The sequence below is a fragment of the Peromyscus maniculatus genome, chromosome 15 (genome assembly GCF_049852395.1).
Source record: "Peromyscus maniculatus bairdii isolate BWxNUB_F1_BW_parent chromosome 15, HU_Pman_BW_mat_3.1, whole genome shotgun sequence".
Lineage (NCBI taxonomy): Eukaryota > Metazoa > Chordata > Mammalia > Rodentia > Cricetidae > Peromyscus > Peromyscus maniculatus.
The window spans coordinates 5975045-5984156 of record NC_134866.1 but is presented as its reverse complement, the minus strand read 5'-3'; the positions used below and the strand labels follow the sequence as shown (position 1 = coordinate 5984156).

The 9112-nt window shown below is 49.1% G+C and overlaps 1 long non-coding RNA gene across 1 annotated transcript; it reads right to left on the bottom strand.

The window, feature by feature from the left end:
• Positions 1 to 8145: 8145 nt before the first annotated feature.
• Positions 8146 to 9042, bottom strand: LOC143268625 (uncharacterized). The gene is made up of 2 exons (XR_013044663.1): positions 8903 to 9042; positions 8146 to 8790 (listed from the first exon to the last, which is right to left on the bottom strand). It is a non-coding gene; the product is annotated as an uncharacterized LOC143268625 (long non-coding RNA).
• Between the last annotated feature and the right edge of the window lie 70 nt (positions 9043 to 9112).

The window sequence follows — 9112 nt, the reverse complement described above, 5'->3', positions numbered from 1 at the left end:
GATGTGTGTGCTTTCTAATAAGGGTCAGAAAGACATTTTATCTTTTTCTTCCTGTATGGGTGGGAGTGATACTTGGTAAGAAGGATGGAAGTGAAAAACAGCTGTTTAGGTTGGCTTAGGGGATGCCTGGAGGGAATGAGGAATGAGCTGCATTATTCTGTGCATCAGCGGCCCTGCTTTGTCTGGGTGCAGATTCAGGGAACATGTGGGAGGCAACTAGAAACCTAGCTTCTCCCACAGCCGGTCTGTGGCCTTGCAGAGGACAGGGCCAGCTGACCAATCACCGCTCTGCCGAGGACTTCGCACCACACTCCTGTGTCTCTGGTGCCTTCCAGTTTAGAGAGGATGCATGCACTAGTGATGAGTACCCTGTCATGTGGTCTTGAGAAGCAGCAGCAAAGGAAGAACAGCCTGGGCTCCTTTTGGCCTTGGGCTTCAATGCCCGAGAAGGAGTCCTGTGACTGTGGGACACCCCTGCGGTCTGCAGGATCGGAGCCCTGTGGAGCACTGACAGGAGCAGCCCCAGCTGACAAACCCAGGTTCCATGGGAAGAGGGAGCCTCGATTGCGCAGATCAGACTGCCCGTGGGCTATTTTCTTAGTTACTAGTTGATGCAGAAGGGCCCCGCCCACTGTGGGTGTTGTCAGGGAGCAAGCCAGTGAGCATCCTTGTCCACGGTCTCTGCTTCCCTTCTTGCCTCTAGGTTCCTGCCCTGGCTTCGCTGTGCACTGTAACCCATAAACTTAAATGTCCCAGTTGCTTTGGGTCATGGGTTTATTACTTCCATAGAAAGCAAATTTGGGCAGGTTTTGTTTTACACTCTGAGGGGTACTGTAACAGTTGTGTGGGTCCCAGCAGTCCTCACAGTTTGGAGGCTAAAGATCCAGAGTCATGGTGTCAGCAAGATAGACACCTTTGAAGATTTTCAGTCTTTAGTGTGTACTGGCATCTACACATGACCTATTTCCCATTGGTTGTGTGTGTGTGTTGTTGCCTTTTCCAATGGCTGTCTTCCCCTTGGGGTATGACTGGGTCCTTACCTCTTCACATGGTCATCTTCTCATAGAGGTCTGTGTTTCTGCTTCCATGAATGACCCTACAATCTAGTCTTCACTTGGCATTCTCCTTGTATGGCTCTGTCTACCAGCCATACAAGGATCCCAGCCATGTTAAGGCTTACCCCAAGGGAGTTACATCTGCAAAGACTACACTAGTAAAATAATGTTCACACAGAGCAGGAGTGAGCAGTGACTCCCTGAAGCACATGTAGAGCCTGTCTGCAAAGGTCTCAGTCATTTGTCAGCTGCTTTAGATCAATGCGAGGATGGGGCACAGGGACCCTGGCTGCTGTGCTGGGGACAAAGCACAGGGATAGTCGTAGGAAAGGAGGCTACAATCAACCCTGGATCTGTTTAAAAAAATTAATCCTAAGAGTGTTTGTGTATGTCATAACAATAGGCTGGTTAGTACAGTTTTTGGCTTCACCAAGCAGCATAAATTTGGCAAACTGTTGTAGCTAGGTTTCTATAAATTGAATCTTGGTGCCTCTGATCTTTATGTCTGTTTGCTGTGGCAGCAAACATATCCAGGTGTTAGCTCTAAGCACCACGTATTTCACAATTTTAAATAGGGTCTGTCTAATCTTGCTATATTTACAAAGTACAGTGGAAAAGGAAAATGGGTGAGAGTCGTCAGGCAAGTGGACTCTGGAGGCTGTAGTGGTATTCTCTTGGGCTGCCACTAGGGGGCAGCAAAGTTTGTGGCATTGATTGAACTACAGGGGAAAATGATGAAAGCAGATGGGTGTGTGTGTGTGTGTGTGTGTGTGTCACTGCGGGAGGTTAGAAGTGGAAAGGCAATGACAACTAAAGACACTTTTCCTTATGTCTGCTGCCTTCTTTTCGCCTGAACCATGCCCAGATAGGCGGGAACAGGAACCACACTGGAAGAAGAAGGCGGTGTCTGATGAATGGGGGATCTTTGAATACAGGAATCCTTCCTTCCAAACTTTGCTGGTTGATTCATTTGTGGGCACGTGTTTTTCAGAAGGGAGAAAAAAAAATAGGAAGGAGAAAAATTCAGATTTGGGTGAATTTTAGGGAAACAAAGAAGCAATCAGGTTCCTATTTAAAAAAACCAACTCACTGGAGGACAGCACGTGGGGGGGAAGACCTTGGCTTCGTGGGAGGGAACTAGGAACACTGGCTCACTTATGAACAAAGGCTCAGATTTTCCCAAACTGGAGTTCATCAGAGGCACGTGGAGTCAGCAGCTGGTGGTGAGTTGAGGCATGCACGTGTGCCGTAGCCCAGTGCCTAGAAAGTAGCAAGTACCCAGTGGACACTGGGTGCTGTTGCTGTCGATGGTATACAGGGCATCTTCCTCGGGGAAAGCTGTGTCCTACAGCTGATAGTGAGGGTTCACGAAGGAATGCCCTTGAGTGGTGAACACAGCGGCTTGCAGCTTATGCTATGCAGGGTACCACTGTAAACCTCTGATAGCTGCCTTTGTGACTAGCACTGAGGACACGGTCTCAAAACACCTGTGCTGTTTGAAACCAAATGGATGAAGCAGGACGTTCTTCAATGACCTGCAGGATCTGAGCCACGGGGGCGTCCCTCTGTGGCCTGCAGGATCTGAGCCTCGTGGGACGTCCCTCTGTGACCTGCAGGATCTGAGCCTCGTGGGACGTCCCACTGTGGCCTGCAGGATCTGAGCCACGTGGGAAGTTCCTCTGTGGCCTGCAGGATCTGAGCCACGTGGGACATCCCTCTGTGGCCTGAGGGATCTGACCCACGTGGGACATCCCTCTGTGGCCTGCAGGATCTGAGCCACGTGGGACATCCCTCTGTGGCCTGCAGGATCTGAGCCACGTGGGACGTCCCTCTGTGGCCTGCAGGATCTGAGCCACGTGGGACATCCCTCTGTGGCCTGCACGATCTGAGCCACGTGGGACATCCCTCTGTGACCTGCAGGATCTGAGCCACGTGGGACGTCCCTCTGTGGCCTGCAGGATCTGAGCCACGTGGGACGTCCCTCTGGCCTGCAGGATCTGAGCCACGTGGGACGTCCCTCTGTGGCCTGCGGGATCTGAGCCACGTGGGACGTCCCTCTGTGGCCTGTGGGATCTGAGCCACGTGGGACGTCCCTCTGTGGCCTGCGGGATCTGAGCCACGTGGGACGTCCCTCTGTGGCCTGCAGGATCTGAGCCACGTGGGACGTCCCTCTGTGGCCTGCAGAATCTGAGTTACATGGGTCACTCTGACACAGACATGGCCTCAATTTTCTGACACTGAACAAGGAAGATTAGGGTGGAACCCTTCACAGCTGTAGCACCATCTCAGGAGACTGAGTATTTATTATTCACTCCCACATGTTCTGCCTCTGTCTATACAGCCCGGCCTCACTGGGTTGTATGACCTGCTGCCAGTTCCCAGATCCCACAAGAACTCGGTCTGTTTCTTGCTTGGCCAACGACTCTGCTTCCTCCAGTGCGCAGCTTCCTTTGCTCCCCCAGTCAGAAAAGTCTAACTTTATACTAATGTCCTTGGCTGTTGGGGTCCAGCAAAAGAAACTTTTATGCCTCTGTGCACTTGGAATCTCATCTCTCAGAAAACAAACACCTCTTCCCAATGGCTCCCACAGGCTCAGGCACCTAACACTGTGGGCTGAACTGATATTTTGGGCTCTGCGTTTGCAAGAAACAATATCTCTTGGTAACCCCACTGTGATTATGGAAAAATTTTGAATATCTATAAGAGATGAAACAATTGTACAATGGATCCATGAGTCCCTTTATTCTGCATGAGAAATTACCATAATTTTCCAGTCATGTTCATCTATTTTCTTTTTTTATTGGAGTGCTTCTAGAAAAACCAAGCTATTAAATCATTTTGCCCTAAATATTTCAGTGCACATTTATGACCATTTTTCTAACCATTCTGCCACTATTTGAACTAACAGAATTACTAATTACTTTCTGCAGTCGCACACCAGGACAGTGCCATAGTTCTGGTGCTGTCTCGATGCTTTCTTGAGCTTGAATCAGGATGCAAAGTCCTCATATTGTTTATGACTATGAAGCACTTCAGTCTTCGGTGACTACAGCTGCCCTTCCTCCACTTGGCCTCCAGAACATTAATTTATTGGAGAAGTTAACCAGTTACCCTGTAGAATGGCCAAAGTTGTCGATTTCCTGTCACCCAACTTGTCCCTATGTCTGCTCTAATTCCCATTGAGCTGAAAGTGACACTCAGGGTCTAGTTTAAGGCCAGTTTCAGTCAGTTCTCTCCTCTCCCCACCTTCCCCTCTCTCCCTCTGCCCCCCTCCCTCACCCTCTCCCCTTCTCTCCCTCTCTCCCTCTTTCCCTAATGGTTTTAGCCTATGTTGATTGTAGCTTAGGCCCATTACTTGACTAGCTGTTGCCAAGAAATATTTTTTTAAAGTTTCCTAATTCCATCATTCCTCTTGATTACCTTACATTTGTCTATAAAGCAAAAAGACATTTGATGCTTAAGGTTACTGTAGGGACTTGATCAGTTCAGTGAGTCAGCCTACTGTAAAAGCCAGCGACACTCATGCTTTCTACACCACTGACAATAATAAACCCAGGACAAGAAATCCAGTGAGGTAGAAGCTTGTTCAGCCTCACCATGGACCCTGGCCCATGTCCTGATTTAGCTAAGATGGTTTTGGTGGACAACGGCCTTCTTCTCACTCATTAGCCCTCATTTTTCCACGGCCTTGGCACAGAGTTAGAGACCAGTGTGGACATGTGATTGTGCCTGGATACTTGACTTCGTGATGCTCTTTAAATTTACAGGGAAACACAGCTGGGCAGCACCCCCCCTCCCCCCCAGCCACAAGCCTGAGTGCATATCGGTCCGTCCCTTAAGACTGCCAGGAAACAGACCAAATGCGGAGGCATGCTTACGCCAATTAACTTTAAGATATGTTAGATGCTGTGAATTAGAGTCCAGTTATATTGGGCAACTTAAATGAGTTTATGTTGCTATTTTAAAACAGTAATTATCTGTGCCCAGTTATGTAGCTTTCCCCACCTCTTGGTTTTGTCATCAATCTAATGAGCAGGATGGGTTTTCCTGGCCTTAGCGAGGGTGGGTGAGAATTCAGTATCAATACAGAATGCATGCCACTCAAGTTGTGCTGAAGGTGCAGCTCATGTGACCAGACGGCGGCCTCCTCTCATTTCTCCTTCCCTGCCTTGGCTTAGCAGAGAGGCTTCTAACCAAGTCTCTCAAGAGACACGGCACAGGCTTTCCACTGCTGTGTGGGCCCCATCCCATGACCTCCCTGGACCGGCCTGTTTCCCCGAATTCATGGAGCCTCTGAAATACTGGCTCACACCTCTCTGGAGACCTGCAGACAGCAGGATCCTGTGCACACAGCACTTCAGTGTGGGCCGTGCGCACAGCCATCCCTCTGCAGGTTCTGTGTAGGTCAGAGCAGTGTAGAAGGAGGTACAGGATGACAGCCCCGAGCAAGACAGGTAAGTGAAACCAGATACAAGTTGGGGCTCTGAGAGGGACGTCCGTGGTGTTGGATCCTGTAACACTGAGACTGGCTTTTGAAGTGCAGGCTGATCTGATCCCTGTGTATTCACAAATACCCACTTTGTCCCTATTCTAGTAACTTTCCTTTAGAGGAGGGTTTTCATGCCCCACCTCACCCCGCTTCCTGGCAAGGGGCTTTGCAAGTTAAGATGTGAGGGACTTAAACACATAGACACATGGAACTTGTTTGCTTTTCCTTGAGTTCCATTCAGGTACCTGGAATACACAATGGGGTCACACATACATAATTTTTTTTTTTTTTTTTTGGTTTTTTTTCGAGACAGGGTTTCTCTGTGTAGCTTTGCGCCTTTCCTGGAACTCACTTGGTAGCCCAGGCTGGCCTCGAACTCACAGAGATCCGCCTGCCTCTGCCTCCCGAGTGCTGGGATTAAAGACGTGCGCCACCACCGCCCGGCCATAATTTTTTTTTAAGGAATTAAAACTTCAATAAAGTTCTGTTTGTTTTGCTGCTGTTCTGTCCACCTCTCACAGCCTCCCTTGCATCCTCAGCCTCACATTGGATTCAAGGGCTGGTTCATTCTCATGGAAAGATTGGAGCAGGCACAACACATGTCTGTGCTGACCACATGCAACCTCTGAGGTGCTCTCTGGGCATGACCAGGCTCCACATGCTTGCAGCAGTGATGTGGGTCTGATTGGCCTGCATTTCAAATGCCAATCTCAGTGTTACGGGATATGTGCAATTTCCAGGTCCCAGACCAGCATCCGGGTTTGATATGGCCTCTCCCACTTCTCAGTCCTCCTGACCACACACTCCTGCTCCCTGGAATTACCTCCCAAATAATTCCTGAGCATATGATCTCAGGTTAGATTCCTTTTAGAGGAAACTCAAGCCAAATCAACAATTTTTATATGTCATTAAATACTTGCTGAGTATCTACTCAGCCATCCAAGATTAAAAAAAAAAAAGATGTGAGTAGCCTGGCCCTAATGAGCTTTCAGTCTAGTAAAATTCACAAAATCGTTGCTTGGTCGGTCAACTTTGGCCATAGCTCTGAATCTTCTTCCATTGTTTAGCAATTTCTTGTGGGTTCAAACATTCCACTCTGGAGAGGTCTCTTTAAGACATGAAAGTTCTAAGTTGAAATATTCCCACCAGGAAAGTAGGGAAAATGCTCATGAGCTAAGGGGGTAAACAACTCACAAGTCTCACAATGTTCCTGAAACTAACGAGATATACAGGGCATCTCCCCAAGGCTATGGGAGCAGTGGAAAGAGGGAAGGAAAGAGTAAGCTGAGCTGCCTGGAGAAGGCTCTCTAACCTGTGGAGATGATGTCTAAATCATATGGAGATCTCCAGAGTTTGAGCTTTGGTGAGTTATCACATGTGTCGAGGTGGACTTTTTTGGTGATGTCTTCAGTTGTGTCTGCTTCTGTAGGTAACCCATTCGCGTATACTCCTGTAAGTAACCCCAATAAACTCAGTTACTCCCCACGTTGTGCTTTGATGTCCTTGTCACTTTGGTCCACAACTGAGGTGAGTAGCAGTCTTCTGTCTTACATGTCATCTCCTCAGGCCATCTGTGCATTTTTCTAGTACAATTTAGATTTAGCAAAAGAACCCAAAGCCAGTGTAGCAAGAACCCACCCCCTCCCATCCCTTCCTTTCACACTAGATCCGCATCATCCACAATCCTCCAGGGGATCCCTGATCTCTGGTTTGTATTCAGCAGGTATTCATTCTGCTACGTCAGTTTAGCCAGATTTCCCCCATGCCTCACAGTTCCCCTCTGTAGATTCCTATCCACATCACCAACCTTGCTCCTTGGTTCCAAGGTCTCACTTGCCCAGGTTGATTGGATCTGGAGCTGAGACCGACCTTAATCTCAGGCTGAAAGAACCCAGAGCAGTGGTCCCTACACCTCCAGTCATAGCCCTGAATAAAACCTCCTTCCTGTGCATGCTAGGTCCCCTCTGATGCTGTGAAAAAATACTCCAAACAAGGCAGTTTAGGGGAGGAAAGGTTTCATTTGGTCTACACTTCCAGGCCACAGTCCATCCTTGAGGGAATTCAGGGTAGGAGCTCAAAGTAGAAATCATAGAGGGATGCTGCTTGCTGGCTGGCTTGTAGATTCATGCTTAGCCATCAGAAGAAATACAGTCCAGGGCTACCTTCCCAGGAAATGGTGCACATACAATAGGCTGGATCTGCCTGCATCCATTAACAGTCGAGATGATCCCCTACAGACATGCCAGTAGGCCAATCTGATGGGGTAATCCTTCGACTGAGATTACTGTCTCAGGTGACTCCAGGCTATGTGGCACTAACAGTTAAAGCTAACTAGACTGTGTTTAACTAAACTGTTATTGGTAAAGTTTTACTAATAAAATGTCACCAACTAAAACTGCAGCTAGCAGAGTTACCTTTGAATGGCTTTGAATAGAATTTTTATAAAGGAATTATTTCAGTCTGGGCTATGCTGGAGCTGAGTTCTCATCATAATTGCTATCAGCCACTTCCACCTTCCCAGGTGTGTATATTCTGTCATTTTTACAAGGCTTGCAAAATCTCATGGGCCCCAGCTAGCCCCTCTCTGTTTTTGGAAAGGTGGGAAAGGTTGAGAGCAGATTACAGAGGTTTTTTTTTGTTTTGTTTTATTTTGTTTTGTTAATATTTTCATGAGGGGCGGGGACAGAAATCTTATCAGGCATGCTTTCATGTCTGCTCATGGGAGAAGGGAGATGGCCCCCTTTTCTTCACATATCTCCAAGCTCCCGGGAGACATCCACCCCATAAGTGGTTCCCAGCAAGACTAAAGCCCTGGAGACTTCGGCTCGTGGTGGGAAAGGCCCTGGCCTTTTTCCTGACTCATGCTTCACTCAGGCCATCTGCCAGGGGAGGAAAGGAGGAAGTGGGATTCCTGCAGCTGAGGAGGGAGAGGGATCAGAGCTGCCTTTCACCCTAAGGACATTCTTTCTCCTCTGCTCCTGTGACTCGCCCAGCCCACATTTGAAATGCAGCGACCACCGCATGTCGAGGCGCAAGTGTGCGGCGCGCTCCTCTGGCCTTTAACCTTTCCATTATGGAGTTGCACCTGTGGCCCTCAGGTGTCTGCTGGATCGCGCTGTCCTGAACCTCTGCAGCCTTTTCTCATCTTCTCCAGGCTGTAAGCTCTCCGGGACCAGGGCTGTTGGTTTCAGGGCTGCGCCGTCAGATCCCGAGGCATTTAGTAGCTTTCTGTTGGGATCTGCAAAGCTAAAAAGTGCCGGGAGACTTAGTACAAACTGCGCGGGGGGGGGGGGGGGGGGGGGGGAAGGGGAAGAGATGGAACGAGCGGAATGGGTGTGGTTCCTTAGGTTGCTGCTACCTGGAAAGCCACACACAACCGCTGGTAGGTCTCTCCCAGGGTGTGGCGAGAAGGACCTGGAAGGAGGTGGCAAGGAACGCAACCTCCGTCACTTAGCAGATGCTGAGGCCAAGACTCAGTTGCCAGGCAACGGCTGAGCGCCGACGCCGGGAAGGACGCAGAAACCCCACAAGCTGATGCTCGAGGCCCGGGCTCCCTAGGCAGAGGGAC